Genomic DNA, 17,380 nt, shown 5'->3' on the forward strand with positions numbered 1-17,380 from the left:
TCTCTCGTAATCCATTGGAACCTTGCCATCCATATCTCTCTTCCTCTCATGTACATATTGCTCCTGAATTCTGACCACATGGTCTTTCAGTGACTCTCACACATCTGATGTGGACTTACCCAATAGCAGTTGCTCCTAATCTACTTTTCCCAACTCCTGCCTAATGCTGTTGGAAGTAGCCTTTCCCAATTTAGCACGTTTTACCTTGCGGCACTCTTATCCTAGTCCATAACCACATAAAAGATTAGGGTTATCATTACTGTACCAGAGAATGTATTTCTGTACATAAATAGAGCTATGAGATAGTCAAGAGAGAATTCAGTAGAAACTTATTTATGCACAGAATAGTAAGAAAGTAGAATTCTATACACAGATCCCTTTGTTGGATTACAGCAGAATTCGTTGTCAGTAGAAAAATGCATGCACAGATCGATGTTTTATTCTATGCTTTTAAAGTCTTCATTGATAATATTTTTGAGAGTACCACCTTACCATTCTTTTGATTACTGTTGCACATTACTTCTAGTGAAGCTGTGTACTTAATTTGCAGATCGGTTATATTGAGTGGGTCAGAATCAAATTCTTATGAAGTGCTCAATCTTTTAACCTGCACTTCAAATTATCTTAGGTAGACACAAAATGCTGGAGAAACTCAGCTGGTGAGGCAGCATCTATGGAGAAATGGAATTGGCGACGTTTTGTGTTGAAACCCTCTTACCTTCTCAGAATATAATAACAGTTACAAAGTTGTAATATATTTTTTTTAAAACTCAAAATATAGCTTGGAGACTTATTCAGAGTTCAGTTTAATTTAGTGATAAAGCATGGAACAGGCCTTTCGGCCCACTGGGTCTGTGCCGACCGGCGATCACCCCATACACTAACGCTATCCTACACACAGTAGGGACAATTTACAATTATATTAAGCCAATTAACCTACAAACCTGTATGTCTTTGTAGTGTGGGGGGAAACCGGAGATCCCAGAGAAAACCAACGCAGGTCACGGGGAGAATGTACAAACTACATATGGACAAGCACCCGTAGTCAGAATTGAACCCGGGTCTCTGGCCCTGTAAGGCATCAACCATACCGCTGCGCCACCGTGACGCCCTGATATTTAGGTGAAGCAATACAAAACCGTTCCCAAATTGAATCATTGGTACCCACTCTGCCAACTGTGGTAGAGCAAAGAACTAATAATTATGAAAATCCAAACATCCTAACGTGTATTTTATTCAAACTTAAAATGTTTAATGTAGCATGTTGAGTAAAGTTAAGTGGGCTTGATACTTTTTAAAGGAATATTATTTTAAAATCATTCATTTACAGCAGCAGCATTATTCGCACAATATAGTGATAAGTCTGTGATGGGCTACTAATAAAATGGCCTGTAGATCTCCAGGCAGAGTAAAATACGAAGTGCTTTATGGTTAAACTAACAAAATGATTGCAGCTCAGCAGGAAACATCGACTTAGGAAGGTTAAAGAAATATATGATCCTCTTAGTTGCCTTTGTCGCATTAGAAAGATAATTGGAAGAGAAGAATTAGGGAAACAGATAAAAAAGAAGCAGCACCCTGGGCATTGTGCAACAAATTTGCATTCTTCCATATTAATTGAAAATGCATTATTAGCTGCCATCACAAAACCAAAATGCTTTTTTTTCAAAGCTGTAATTTATACTTCATTGATGTTTTCTAACATTTGCACTATTTATCATCATTCTGCTGCAGCTTAAGTCATAAATGATTAAAAAAAACTTATTTACACATTTCGCAGCAAAGCAAATAGTGTAAAACACTTGTTTATCAGACTACGGTTCATATGTTGTGTTTTCTTCAGTTAACTTTCAATGATTAAATGTAGGTTTCTTATTTAATTAAACCACTGGCATCTACTGTAGTTTTTACATCTGTTGAATTTTTAATTGGATCACAGGAAATTATATTTTAAAATCTGTAAAATTAGTCTCAAAGCTGATTTAGGTCAGAGAGAATTAAAACATTGTTTATAAGTAAACGTGCAAATACAATATATGATCATGTCAGTCGTGCTGTATTTGAAATTTATGAAATCATTTAAAGTGGCAGCAATCAAGGTTTGATCACCATTATCTCATGCTTCTACATTCAATTTCAATAATGGCATTCCATTACATGAGTGGTATCTATGTGGCCTGTTCAAGTAGAGCTGGATTTTAGCTCTAAGGGAACCTCTACAAGAAGAAAAGAGAGGAGGTCTATAGGAGATCATTAATAGTAATATATGTAAATTCAACCATCAATTATGTTAAGAAGTGGTCTTAGACACGCAGCAATATTATTGTCCTGTTGCAGTGCCTAAAATTCCCCAAATGTTACACCTTTTCATCTTACTTGAATGCACCATCATTTGCTGCTGCTTATCAGGATGGGGGTTTTTTAAATTTTTGGCAATGACCTTTATTGGCTCCTGGATTGAGGGAATAGAAAATAAACAATAGACAATAGGTGCAGGAGTAGGCCATTTGGCCCTTCGAGCCAGCACCGCCATTCAATGTGATCATGGCTGATCATCCCCAATCTGTACCCCGTTCCTGCCTTCTCCCCATATCCCCTGACTCCGCTATTTTTAAGAGCCCAATCTAGCTCTCTCTTGAAAGCATCCAGAGAACCTGCCTCCACCGCCCTCTGAGGCAGAGAATTCCACAAACTCGCCGCTCTCTGTGAGAAAAAGGGTTGAACAGTTAAGAGTCAACCACACTAGTGTCTCTGGATCAGTTGTCCAGAATGCTACTTGCTAGTTCAACGATTAAACTGCTGTGTAACAGGACTCATGTTTGCACAAAACCCCTGTGCAAAGGCTCTGAACCTTTTTGCACAGTGTACCATATCAATGGAACCAGCAGGATGAGGGCACACTGAATAGTCATACTTCAGGACATTGTTAACAGTGACTTCATGCCAATAGTGTGCTATTGAGCAATTGTCACATCTGTCATGTGATTTATCTCCTCTACTCAAGGAGCCAGTATCTCATGTACCCCTGCCCGTGAGCTGGATCTTCCAATTCTTTGCAGGCACAATATGCAGTCAAGAAACTGTCTGCCGCAGTTCCTACTTTGTTCAGTAGGTGGATCCCTCGGTGCATTCCTTTCTGTGTTCATCAGCCCTTGCCGATGATGATGTAGTCACTTCCTTTGTTTCACACTCGAGATATGATAGTTCCCATACATACTGTACCCTTGTTTGGAATGGGAAGTGACCTCAACAGCTTCCCAAACACAACTAAAGAACAGAGCTAAGCGATATCACCAAGGTTTTTCATGTTGGTTGTCCAAGTGGAAATTACGGCCAACCTTGTTGGCAGTTACTTTTAGGTAAACAATGATAATCGTCAAATTTGTTTCCTCCCAAATAGTCCAACATTCAAAGAACCCCAGACTGAACAAAAGACCCTGGGAAAGGCAACGGTCTAAATCAGCTCGAGGCCTCCTACCTTTCAGTCATTCAAGTCAAATTGAGTTTATTGTTACATGCACAAGTTTGATTTTAATTTCTCTTTCTACAAGTCATAGATGTAGCCATTGGCATTTGCAGAGGCCCCTACTGTGCCTGTCTTTTGTTGGTTACATTGAACTCACCTCGTTTCAAATGTACTCTGGCACCATTCCCCAATTTTGTCTGCTACATCGGCATATACATCCGTGCAGGACTTGTTGATTAAATTAACTTCACCACAATCTTCCACCCTGCCCTCAGTTTCCCTTGGATTACCTTTGGCATCTCTCTCCCATTTCTCATTCTCTCTGTCTCTATCACAGGGTACAGTTTATTAACTATCATCTACTACAACCCCACTGACTACCACAACCACCTTGACCACTCACTGGGCTACATCCACAACACTCGACAATTTCTAGTTGTCTGGGGCAGAGTTGTTGCCAAATCAAGCTGATGCATCCTGATAGGATGTTTCCTACAGGTCATTTGTAAAAGTTGGTAAGAGTTCTTGGAGATACGTTGAACTTTCTTCCTCCACTGAGGAAATTGGGATGTCGATGTACTTTGTTAGCCGTAGCTTCAACGTGGTTGGTCCAGGACACATTGTTGGTATTTGAAGCTCTTGACCATCTTGAAACTTGACCAGGAACTTGAAACTCTTGACCATCTCCACTTTGGCACCATGATGCTCACTGGGGCATATACGCCACCTCGTTTCCTGAAGTCAGTAACTACCTCCTTCATCTTGCTGACATGGAGGGAGAGGTTGTCGTGGCACCGTGTTACTTAGTTCTCAATCTCCTTCCTGTACTTTGTCTCGTAGTTGTTTGAGTTGTTTGCAAAGTTGTAAATGGGTTTAGAGCAGTATTTGACTGCATAATGTATAGGAAGCATCCCTGAGAATTATCATGAAGGATGTTTTGTCACTTATCCTCACTGAATGTGGTCAATGGATTAAGAAGTCAAGGATTCAGTGGCCGAGGGAGGTCCTGATTCCAAGTGCTTGGAGATGAATATGGAGATGTTTGGTTGGGATTATGGTGGTGTAGTCAGACCTATAGTCATTAATAGCAGTCTGATGTAAGTGCCCTTGTTACCCAGATGTTCCAGCCTTGAGTGTAGGGCCAGGGAGATTGTCTGGAGATGAGTTTGAAGAAGGGTCTTGACCTGAAACGGCACCCATTCCTTCTATCCAGAGATGCTGCCTGTTGCACTGAGCTACTCCAGCATTTTGTGTCTGCCAGGGAGATGGTGTCTGCCATGAACCTGTAGCAACAGTAGGCAAGCTACAGTAGATCAAGTCTGTATGTCGGGCAGATGACATTGTGTGTCATGACCAGCCTCTCAAAGCACGTCATGATGGTAAATGTCGAAGCCATTCATCAGTAGTCATCAAGACACACCACCTTGCTCCTCTGTAGCATGGGGATGGTATTGATCTTCTTAAGGGAACCTGAGAATGGCGTAGGAAGAGGTTAAAGATGTTGTAAATCCTCCTACCAGTTGGTTCCCGGCAGGTCCTGTGAACATGGCCGTGGACTCCAACAGAGCTAGTTGCCTTCCATGGGTTCATTCTTGTGTAGACCGATCTGACATCTGCGACAATAACCATAGGAACAGGTGCAACCTAGACTGTTGGAATAGATGACATAATTCCACCGACCTTCGGTTCAAAGCAAGTGACTAACTTTCAGTACACCCTGGAAATATTTTAACATAAAACGTGACAAATGTTCTGCTCAGTTCTATCCTCTTTCATTATTTCATCAGTTCTATCCTCAATCTATGCTCAGATTTCATGTGTCAAGCTGAATATTAAAATTGGTACTCCATTATTCTCTTCTGAAATTAATTTTAGGATTTGTACCAGGATTTACGTAGTGTTTTATCATTTTCTAGAATGGCAGTTCTTTACTCAATTCTAACTAATTTTGCATTTCTGTTTGGGAAAATATCTTAAACATTTCATTCTCCATAAAGGCGCAGGTAAAGTGCGAGTGCAGAAATCAAATTAGAAGCCTTTGGAGCCACTTTCACCCAGAAAAGCTGTATGGATCATCCGTCTCTGCCTTCTTTTGAGACTTTCACCACAGCAAATGCCAGCCTTAAGCCAGCTCCATTCATGGTATCAGGATATGTCTGGGTGCATTGGATATCGCAAAGTCTGTGAACCTTGACAGTGACCTGACTGTGGTGATGGAGGTCATGTGCTCTGGAAGAGCATCAGTTCGATCCAGGTTGGAAATAATTTACAACATCTCTAACTGGCAAAATGGAAAGTTGCCCAGACTTGTCCTCAAATCACCGTACACATAATTCCAGGCAATTTCTGCTGCATTAAAATATTCTTACTCGCTGGCAAATGGAGGGAAGAATTGCAAAATAACAATCGGCTATTATTCACCAGTACCTTGCTCAAGCTTGTTTTCCCCCAGCATCACCCTGCTGCAGATTTAATTGCAGGATTTATTCTCAACTCTCAGTCGAGAAAAATCATAAGATGTTCTTGATAAAAGGAAAGGAGGATAAGTAAGAAACAGTATGCTCTACCAGAGGCCAGAATGGCAGTTTGAGTTTGTAGGCCTGGAAGTCATATATGTTCCCAGTGAATAATTTCCGTCTGTCTTAACAGTAGAAAGGGATGATGATGGCATTAAGAAGAAATAATGTGAAGTAATAGAAAGGATAAAAAAGAGAGAACATATGCAAGGAGTTCAGTTTTTTTAATGAATGGAAAAATCACACCCCAGACTCCTAAAATAAGCAAGAGGGGAACTAGCAAAGTTTTTTACAACAATTTTTCCATGTTCTGTAGTTTTAGACAGAGTTGCAGAGATTGGAAGGCTGCTGATGTGGTACTATAGTTTAAGAAGGGAGGAAAGGATAGACCTTGTAATTACAAGCCAATCAATCTGACATTGGTAGCGGGCAAATTGTTGAAAAAAATCTAAGGGACTGTATAAATCAGAATTTAGACAGGCACAGGTTATCAAGAGCAGTCAGTGTGGATTTGTTAGGGGAAATTCATATCTGACTAACTTAATTGATTTATTTTTAGGACATAACAAGGAGCATTGATGAGGATAAAGCTTTGAAGTAATATACACAGTTCTGACTACAGCATTTATTAGAATCTCAGTAAGGTATACGAGTATCCAAGGGAAACTTGCAAGTTGTGGAAATCCTATGTGTATGATCAACAGGAGTCTTTGAGACTGAAGAGCAATGAGACTTCATATGACTGTATTTGGTCCCCTTGTTTTTCATAATTGTTTTGGACATAAATGGAAGGGCCACAATTAAGAAGTTCAAAATAATACTAAAATTAAAACTGATTGATAGTGGGAGAGAAAGTAATGAACTATAAGAGGATAACAATGGAATAGTTACATTACTTTTCATTTCTCTGGATTGAAATGTATCAGGGAGGGGAAAAGGGGTGGAGAATACATGATAAACCAATCATGCAGGGAACTTGGTATGCTTCTTCACAAACCCCTGAAGATAGCAGGACAGGTAGAAAAGGTAATGATGGGCCATTTGCCTCAATTGGCTGAAACATAGAAGTCAAGACCACGGAGCTTATGCGAGTACAGTATAAAGCATTGAACATCTGTTAAAGTACTGTGCTCATTTTGGATCACCACTCCACACAAAGGTTATGAAAGCACAAAAAAAGCCTGTGGATCCTGAATTGCATAATCAGGGACTTTGAAGACTTTTGACAGGGCTTGAAAATTGCGGATACGTTTAAGAAAGCCCAGGTTAGGATGTTTGCATTGGGGAAAACAGGAGACTGAGTGACAATTTGAATTATTTAAGATTATGGACAGCCTAAATATGGTGAACAGAAGGGGATTACTTCTCTGGATAGAGATGCATCAGAAACCAGAGGGTTTGGGGGTTTAAGTTAATTTTAAAAGGGAAGTTGAAGAAATTGAATGGTGGCTGCATTGACTTTACTGTCTGAAAACACAAAAGAAGGATAATGGCCGGTTCTCACGGTGCGACCTGAAGCAAGATGTCACAAGAGTGAAGTGGTCGTGGTCCAGCACGAGTTCCGCACGATATAACGGGGGGTAGATAAAGAGTTCCCACGGTACTCGGCAATTCTGTCATTTGTGCGAGTGACTTGTCCGTTTCCTGATCTTTCCCGTTAATCGTGAATGAACATCGTGGACTGTAGTGTAGTTAATCACGTGGCACAAATGATGTCACTTTTTTTCACACACTATATAAATATCCTCCGTTCGTAGAATTGGCTCATTTGCAGACATGCCTATACAAAGTTGGTTCGAGTACAGGCTGGTTGTTATTTTCATTGACGCGCTGTATGCATTAGCGCAACATGTGCATCGAAAACGCTTGCGTGAAGGCAGAAGGGTGAGATTAATTAAAACGAGAATTAAGAGGAAGTCTCACTGGGTTAAGCCCATGTTTCAACGGAGACCTAAATTTGGACAATATGAGCAACTGCTTAATGTGCAGTGCGAAGAAGATAAAAGTGCATTCAAAAACTTTGTCAGAATTTCACCCGAGCTCTTTAATGAGTTAAATAATAATTTGGGACCTCTGCTGAAGAAGACTGACACTGTAATGAGAAAGGCACTGGAACCAGGGTTGCGCATAGCAATCACCCTTCGCTACTTGGTCTCAGGCGATTCTTATAAAAGTCTATCTTACAACTTTCTTGTCGCCACCAACAGCATCTGTGGTATTGTCCGAGAAACCTGTGAGGCGATCATCCAATTTTATTCAGCTGAAGTGATGGAATGCCCCAGTACACCAGATGCGTGGAAGAGAGTTGCACTGGGGTTTGAAAACAGGTGGAACTTTGCTCACACATGTGGGGCTTTGGATGGCAAGCATGTGGCAATTCGTAATTATTTCAATTACAAGAAATTCCACTCAATTGTACTCATGGCGGTGGTTGATTATAACTACAACTTCCTGTATGTGGATGTGGGCACACCTGGAAGTGTTGGTGATGGCCGGATTTGGAAAGAAACCTGGCTTGGAAAGAAAATGGAAGGTGGAACAGCAGGCATGCCTGATCCAGAACCTCTGTCATGAGAAGACAGCCCGGACATCCCATATGCGATGGTTGCTGATGAAGCCTTTGCACTACGGCCCTGGATTATGAAGCCATATCCACAGAGGAATCTAACTAGGGAACAGAGGATCTTCAATTACAGGCTGTCAAGGGCCAGGAGGGTAGTAGAAAATTATTTTGGCATCTTGGCAAACAGATTTAGATGCTTGCTCAAGACAATGGAGCAGAGGCCCAAGAATGTGGAGAGTATAGTATATGCAGCATGTGTTCTGCACAACCTGATCCGAATGAGAGGTGCAGCTGCTGGATCAGCAACATCCATCCAGGACGGTGACATAGTGGACAGTGACACAGGGGAAGTAACACTAGGTGCTTGGAGAAGTGGTGCGAACAAGTTGAAAATGGTCTCACTGCAGCGTTTGAAAGGTAACTCGGGCACATCCAGTGTGAAAGAGCAAAGAGACCATCTCTGCACTTACTACAATTCACAATTGGGGAGTGTGCCGTGGCAGGACAGCTATATTGATGGGTAGCCGACCACAGGAACACTACTGCATGTTATAAGCTGACTTCCTAGTGTAGTCCTCTGAAAAGTGCTTCCTATAAGATGTTCGTCCGCAAAACCTGCCGTTTAGAACATTGCATTGTCCCTTTAAATGCCTGAGTTCACGCTTGTAGCGGAGGTTGATGGATATAATGTGTTTTAAATAATCTCGCGTGCCTCATTTGTTGTATTTCGTGTTTGCGAGGCTCTTTTACAGACAAATGTTTTGTGTGATGCATCTCCTCTCAATATGTGACAGAATTCGTCCTCTTATATTGTCAAATAGGAATAAAGACTTTGTATCACATTTACCGTGCTGATTGTCTTATTTCATTTTCTACCAAGAGGTGAAGAACACGTTTAAAAAGCTGAACATTTCAGGGTCCTGCACACTCAAAAATGTAAATGAGTGAAAATGTGATTATATCACCTCCATTAAGATATTTTGTGTTTCAGCATGAGAGGGATTATAACATTAGAGACATTCATCTTGTAGTGATGTATTAATGACGATTTGCAGACATCAAGCTGATAGTAAAAAATAAATTTATTTAGCAGTGAGGTAAACAAGCACTGACAATCAAAATGCTGAGGTAAAAGCTTTATCACACTTCAGGATATAATAAAATGTGGAGCCACCAACAGAAAAAAAAAATGCACAAGAGTAAAGGATCACCCTCTCCCTGCTCCAAGGAGCCCTCAGGCAGTGGTATCTCTGGCATCTCCTCTTGCCTCTCCACCTGTCTCTCTTGCTGAGTCTCCTCCTCATTTACCTGCATGGCTAAAAACTTTCTGACTTTCTTTGACCCCTTTCTTTGCGCTTTTCTGAGAGGCATCTCTGCAAGTCTTACTGTGAAAAAGATTCTCAAACAATGACAATTAGGTGAGACGTCCTCGATGGACACATGGTCCATTGGCGATATTGAGACCACCTTTTTTACTCACCTTATGTCCCCTCTGTCAAGCTTCCGGGTTTACCATTCGCAGGAGTTCCCACGGTACCCGCAAGAGTCATTACGGATATCGCACGGATATCGCACTGGCATCTGCGTTCATACAATGTTGCAACGCTGCTCAAGTCACTCTTGGAGAAATTCAAAAATTTTTGAATTTTCTCCCGACCTTACAAAGTTACACGACTACCTGCCGTTAGCGCCACGGAGGTCCTCGGTGGTCCACGAATGCCGTACTGCTATCGCAGAAGGTTCCCCGATGTTAAACTCTTGTTAAGTCTTGCTTCAGGTCGCACCGTGAGAAAGCCCTTTAAGCCCTTGCCACATTTCCAAAGGGTCCGTATTAATACCTGAAGAGCCATAGTCTGCAGTATCGTGGATCAGGGATACATCAAGTGGGATTCACCCATTGTCCATTTTTTGGTGGCATGGACATGACGGGCTGAATGACCACCGCCTGCGTCATAAATTCTTTATATTATTCCATACTAACTAGATGAAAAAGGTAATCAAGCACATTTGAATTTGCACTTCTCCTCCAATTGTTATACTATTACTGTTGATTACTGTTATTTAAATGGCTCAGAATCTAGGACCATAGGAAACCTTCCACTCTAAGTGTTGCAGTTGTCCAGGAAGGTGGGTTATTATACGTTTCTCAAAAGTAACCAGTAATTGTCATTAAATCCTTTACTTCCAACGACATTTGTGTCCCAAGTATAAGGAAAATAATACTTTATGAAATTTGATGCTTAGTTTGCTTCCTCCATCAGCTAAGACTCTTCATTGTTGCAGCATAGCTTCTATCCTTGCATAATCTGTCTTCCACGACTTGTATAAAGACAACTATGTGGATTGTTTGATTTTTGCACTATCCCTAATATTTGATGACCCAAGTGGTCAGATACAGTGTCAGATACAGTGACTCAACTGTCTAATTATTTCACAATTTAGAAAATAGTGCATTTTATCATTTTAGCTTCAAATAGGTTGATTTTTACCTTGGCTTTTATTGATGTACATTTACCATAATTTTGCTTGATTGCTTTATTTATTAATAGCACTTAGCTCTTTTCATTCTTAGCTCTTAGCACTTAGCACTTTTCTTTCCATCTGCAGAGCTTGCAATCCTGCTAATCCTTGTGTCATTAGCAAACTAAGATATTTGGTTTTCTGGTCCATAAACATTTGGTGTTTATAAATGCAGTACTGTTGGCCCAATGCTCGGAATATAATTTATAATTAAAAAGTGAACATATCAAATTTGTTGAATTGCGTTTCCAATTTTTTTTTTCCCCTCTGATTTCCATGATGTTTCTTCACCTAGTCAAAGTTTTGTTTTCATTACACTTTAACGTTGGCTAGCAGTCTTATGATGGACTCTTTCAAATGTCTTCTGGTATTCTATATGAAACAACAGAATCCATTCCCCTGTCGACAATTGCCACTTCTTCAAAAAAAATCAATCGGTTGTGTTAATCGTGACCTTCTATTAACAATTCGATGCAGACTCTCACCAAATTTTAAAGTGTTCAGTCCTTAATTATTGACTGGTAATTTCCCAGCCATGGATGTTAGGCTGTCCTAATCACAGAGTCTCCACTTTCTATTTACTCCTCATTTTGTCACCTTAATTGAAATGGGCCTCTCTTAATCACCATGGCTACACCTCCCTTGACCATTTTCCTTTACCTTGACCTTATAATCTGGTACATTTAGTTCCCTGTCCTTATTATCATGCAGCCATGCCTTTTTAATGCCTAACATGTGTTATGCGCTAAATTAATTTGTGTTTGCACTTCTGAAAGACAGAAATACTTTACCATGTAATATGCCAATGTCTATTGTTTAAGAAGGAACTGCATATGCTGGAAAGTCGAAGGCAGACAAAAATGCTGGAGAAACTCAGCGGGTGAGGCAGCATCTATGGAGCGAAGGAAATAGGCAACGTCACCTATTTCCTTCGCTACATAGATGCTGCCTCACCCGCTGAGTTTCTCCAGCATTTTTGTCTACCTGCCAATGTCTATTGGTGTTTGTGAATACCTGTATGTATGTAGTGGCGTGTCAGAGCATGTGCTACCAATGTTGTCTATGTCAATAGCATCTTCCAGTAACATTATGCCCTCAATATAATCAAAATATCACAAAATGCTTTGCAGTATTATAAGACACAAAACTGATGGTGAACAATTTATGGTATGAGGGTGGAAAACCAAGCAGCAGACCTTAAGGAACGTCCTAATAGAGATAATAGGTGTCGAGAAACATAGATTTCCAGATCTTGAGACTATCAGCAGGACACTATTCAATATTGTCTGAACAAACAGACTGCATTTCTGAGTATTGGAGATGGGTTAGTGATAATTTTATGGTTAATTTGTTGTTCTTAATTGTTTCAAGCTTGCAATTTGTGACCCTCATTACTGTTAAATATTTTACTATGATTCATTGTTAGCTATGTTTATTTATTTTGTTTCTTAATCTAATGATAAGAACGTGAATGACACCATTTTTGGCCCAATCGGATTTGAGATATTAAGAATTGAGAAGACAATTTTACAGCGTTGTGCATTGTGAACCAATAGGGGATAATGTGAGGTTTGGGTTTATTACTGTCAAGTGTACCAAGGTACAGTGAGAAACTTTGTTGTGCTTTCTATCCAAACAGATCAGATGTGAATACATAAATTCAATCACATTAAACTCAAGTACAATAGATTGACTACAAAAGTTTGGGTAGAAGGGAAGATTGATTTTCTTCACTCTTCAGGAAGTTGTATAACAAAGGACTGTTGATTGTTTATTTTAAATGTCATTGTTTTCCTATTTTAGTAGGCAGTTTCCACAATGAGAGTGCCCAAAATAATCTGTTATTAAGAAGTTGACAGGAAGTGAAACCTGTTTTTTCCTACTTTGCTAGTTGATCTCTTATGACATTGTAAAAGATAAATTGGTGCCAAATCTAGTTTTTAAATCAAGTTCATTTAGAGGTTCTTTTCAAAGGAGTTTTTTAAAATAAAAATGGCTGACTCTTTCAAAAGAATGGGAAAGAGCTCATTAATTCTTAATTTTAATCATCGTAATATTTTTAAAGCTGATTTTAAATGTGTGCTAGGAGAAACCCTGCAGTGTACTAATGTGTTTGTAGCCAACCTCACAGCAAAAGACTGTGCTTGGAACGACAGCAAAATAAATTGTGTTGTCCAGGGCCCCAGCAAGTGTGATGCGAGGGCAGTTGAATGTACACCCATATAAATCAGACACGTGATAATGCAAAAACCCTATAGTCTGATTTATGATGTTTAAACAAAAACCGTTCAAGCTTTAAGTTAGACTAGACCAAGTGGGACCCGTTGGGCCCCGTTCCCCCAACGCAATATTCCACCACTCACCCATATCCCATTTCCCTCTTCCCCCAGCACTCCCTCCCCCTCCTCTTCACCCTCCCTCTTCTTTCCCCTCACCTCTCCCTTCCTCTCCTTTCCCCTACACTGTCACTCCCTCCCTCCATAACCATTCTCCCCTTCCTACCCCCTCCTCTCCCTCTATCTCCCTGCTCCCCCACTCCTCACCTCTCCCCTATCCCACTCCCCAACTAAACACAATGTTTAAATAACATTTCTCCTCCCCTACTCCCTCCCTCTCCTTACAACAATATAACAAATCTCTCATTGCTCTGGGTGTTCTGTCATTTGGTAACATTGTTTTAAAGTGAAAAGTTTGATTTTTTTTTAAGAAAAGTTAATTTTTTTACGTTTAAAATGTGAATAATGTGTAAAATATAACATCAATCTGATTGAAACTCTGCTGTGTTTTTTAAAACGGACCTTTTTTAAAATGTAAATAAGATCCCATTGTGACATCATTGTGGAGTGAAACACTGCTGACAGGCAGTTTATGTTGATCAGATCCCATTGTGACGTTATACGTCACAATGATGATAAGATTTTTATCAAACTGGATTTTGTAAAGTTTAAAATGTGAATAATGTAAAATATACCATCAATCTAAAAGAAACCTGATAAAAACACACCACAGGACAATGGTGAGTAAGATGGGCCAAACATTGTAGCGCTATTGTGTACTGTTTTGGCGTAGTTCCGGGAGCACACTCCGTACAGACAGACAGACATAGAAACAAACAAGATGAGAGTTTTAGTAATTTATATATAGATAACCCCTATCAAAAATCTGATCGTCTTTCTGGTTCAATAATTAAATGCCCAACATTTTACGAAATTAGATGAAATGTCTTTACATTCTAGATAATAGTTTTTGTGTCTATAAATGCAGATCATAGCTGATTGTTGTGCTGTGTTTACATATTCTGTTGCGCTGCAGCAAGTAAGAATTTCATTGTCCTATCTGGGACATATGACAATAAAACACTCTTGACTTGACTCTTGACTAATCCGATGATTCTTTACAGTCAATATTATCCAAAATAAATTTGACTTTTTGACAACCCCTGTATGTGAAAGGGCATAAAATGAATCAACTTAAAACTGCTAAAATGGTTACTGCCACTTCCCATGTTAATATCCATTGTTAACTTTTCCATCACCCTTTTCTTACTCATTCTGAGTAGCTAGAAGCTACAAATTAAAAAGATAATGTGATAACATTGTAAGTTATACAATAGATTATATTACTACTCCAACTAGCATATAACACACAGTTAAGTAACACTCTGTTATAGTTTCAATAATAATTTGATGAACAAGGCATTTAATTAATTACAAATATCTATTTTTGATTACTTTGTCCAATTTTATAGATGTCTCGAGTATCAAAACATTGTACAAACCGTTGAATTTTCATTAACATTTGCTATCCATTTTGCTCCATATGTTCTTTCCTAATTTTCATCCTTTTTTTATACTTACCTTTGCTATCTTTGAAATTGTTTACTACATCTTTATTCATACCATTGAGTTAAATTGCGTTGCTTTCAAAATCCGTTGTAATCACTGAAACATTACATTTTCATCAAAGATGGCACACCATAAGATTCATTACCATATGGCATCGGAGCAGAATTAGACTTTTCAGCCCGTCAACTCTGCTCTGCCATTCAATTATGGCTAATCTGCATTTCCCTCGCAATCCAATGTCCCTGTCTTCTCCCCTAAACTGACATTCTTACTAATCAAGAATCTATCCATCTCTGCTTTAAAATACCCAATATCTTGGCCTCTACAGCTGTCTGTGCTGACGAATTCCACAGATTCACCACCATCTGGTTAAATAAATTCCTCCTTTTGTCCATTCTTTTATTCTGAGGAAGTGTGTTCTGGTTGTAGATTCTCCCATCACTGGAAACATCTTTTCCCCATACACGCTATATCACTCTCTGAAAATCCACCAGGCCTTTCATTATCCGGTAGATTTCAATGAGATGCCCTCCACATCCTTCTAAATTCCACGAGTACAGACCCAAAGTCATCAAATGTTCCTTAATGTTAACACAATCATCTACTAGATCATTCTTGTAAGCCCCTTCTGAACCCCCTCCAAAGCCAGCACATCCTTCCTCAGATATGCGGGCCAAAATTGCTCACAATATTCCAAATGTGGCATCACCAGCGCCTGATAAAAGTCTCAGCATTACATCCTTGCCTTTATATTTTAGTCTCCTCGAACTGAATGCTAGCATTGCATTTGCTTTCCTTATCGCTGACTCAACCTATAAATTAACCTGTTGGGAATCCTGCACAAGCACTCCCAAGTCCCTTTGCACCTCCAATTTCTGAATTCTCTCTGTATTTAGAAAGTAGTCTATGCCTATATTCCTAGTACTAAAGTGCATGACCACGCACTTTGCAACACTATATTCCATCTGCCACCTCTTTACCCACTCTCTCAACCTGTCCAACTCCTTCTGCAGCCTCCCTACTTCCTCAACACTACCTGGTACTCCACATATCTTCGTATCATCCGCAAACATGGCCACTAAGCCATGAGTAATTATTTGTGCATGAACAAGATAAAAACAATTCCCAGCATGTGACATGCAATGACTGTTAAGTCTTTTAAGAATTTGACTTTTAAAGATAGGAACACATTGTTAATCCAAATGATATATCTTTACGTAATTCCCAATTATTGTTAACTGAATAAATTAAGAAAATATATTTTTAAATGGAAATCACATCTGATCATCCTTTCTCTAAAATAAAACCTACCTGTACTTCAAAACCCTGCCTGTTTCTATAAGTAAACTTTTTATTCTGTATCAAAAAAATAGCAAATTCTGATTAAATCTTTCTCAAGCTCTACTGCCTCACCTCTGAGAAAAGGTTCCTATAGCAGCAGTACATGCTGGAAATTGCTTTTATCTTGTTCACACACACATAATTACTGACTGCTTGCAAGAATAGTATTGCTAGTTGGTTTTGAATACTGGAACTGGAAGGTTTGTATTAAAAACTGAAGCCTTTTGCTTTACAGCATCCATTGCATCAAATGAATTAGGTGAGAATACAAGCCATAAATGGAAACATAAGATTAAGAATAATATGTCTATACAGTTCTTGCATTTTAGTTAGCATTGACTTTGTGTCTCATTTAATAAAAACTTAATGATTTATTGGGTTAAAAAAAAGTTGGACATGATTTGTGCATCATATTATCAACATCCAGCAATATGTGCAGTGTTGCGTATGTGCATATATACAGCAATATGTGTGCATTATTTTACCTTTTAACGTAGTGGCTTATTTACTTATTTTAGAAATTCAGTTATCATATAAAGGAAAATTAATTTATTCATAATTTGTGTTTACTAATTGGAAGTGTAACAAATGGGGAAACTAAATGCCATTTATAAATGATCTGAATCTTTTTAAGATTCTTCACAATATTATTCCAAATAAGATGTTGTGATGGTTGTATATAATTAATTACAAAAGTGCCTGCATAATTTTACAATTTAAAAATAGGAGCATCATAACCAATTAATACCTTTATCTTAAGAATTTCTCAAAAATGACCCGCATACTGAAGCTGCCCTTGAACAATGAGAAACCTAGTTGTATGTATTTAATTTTCATTTCTTTCCTTCACCTTAAAATTTAAATCTATCATTGTGCCCTAGCATTAATAGCCATTGGTTTAATCAGTCGCTCATCTGCAGGAGCATGCCAGTCTATTGTTGGTGTTAATGATGTAAATGATAGACAGTTCATGCTTTGCTGCTTACTGTTCTATTTCTAGGCATCCCACTATTACTACTCCCCAAATCCAATTTCCCAGCCTATTGTATGGATGGCCTATTTATTACTGCTGAGCAAATGAGATTCAAGAAATGGGGGTGTGGGGGCTAATCAAATTTAATTATTGCAT

General features: G+C 39.1%; 1 protein-coding gene across 1 annotated transcript in view; it reads left to right on the forward strand.

The window, feature by feature from the left end:
* The window catches only part of rbm19 (RNA binding motif protein 19), a gene marked incomplete at its 5' end in the record, with an annotated part of 222,851 nt that overhangs the window by 137,748 nt on the left and 67,723 nt on the right, over positions 1-17,380 (forward strand). The gene's annotated exons all lie outside the window — the stretch shown is intronic.

This window comes from Amblyraja radiata, chromosome 25 (assembly GCF_010909765.2).
Source record: "Amblyraja radiata isolate CabotCenter1 chromosome 25, sAmbRad1.1.pri, whole genome shotgun sequence".
Classification (NCBI taxonomy): Eukaryota; Metazoa; Chordata; class Chondrichthyes; order Rajiformes; family Rajidae; genus Amblyraja; species Amblyraja radiata.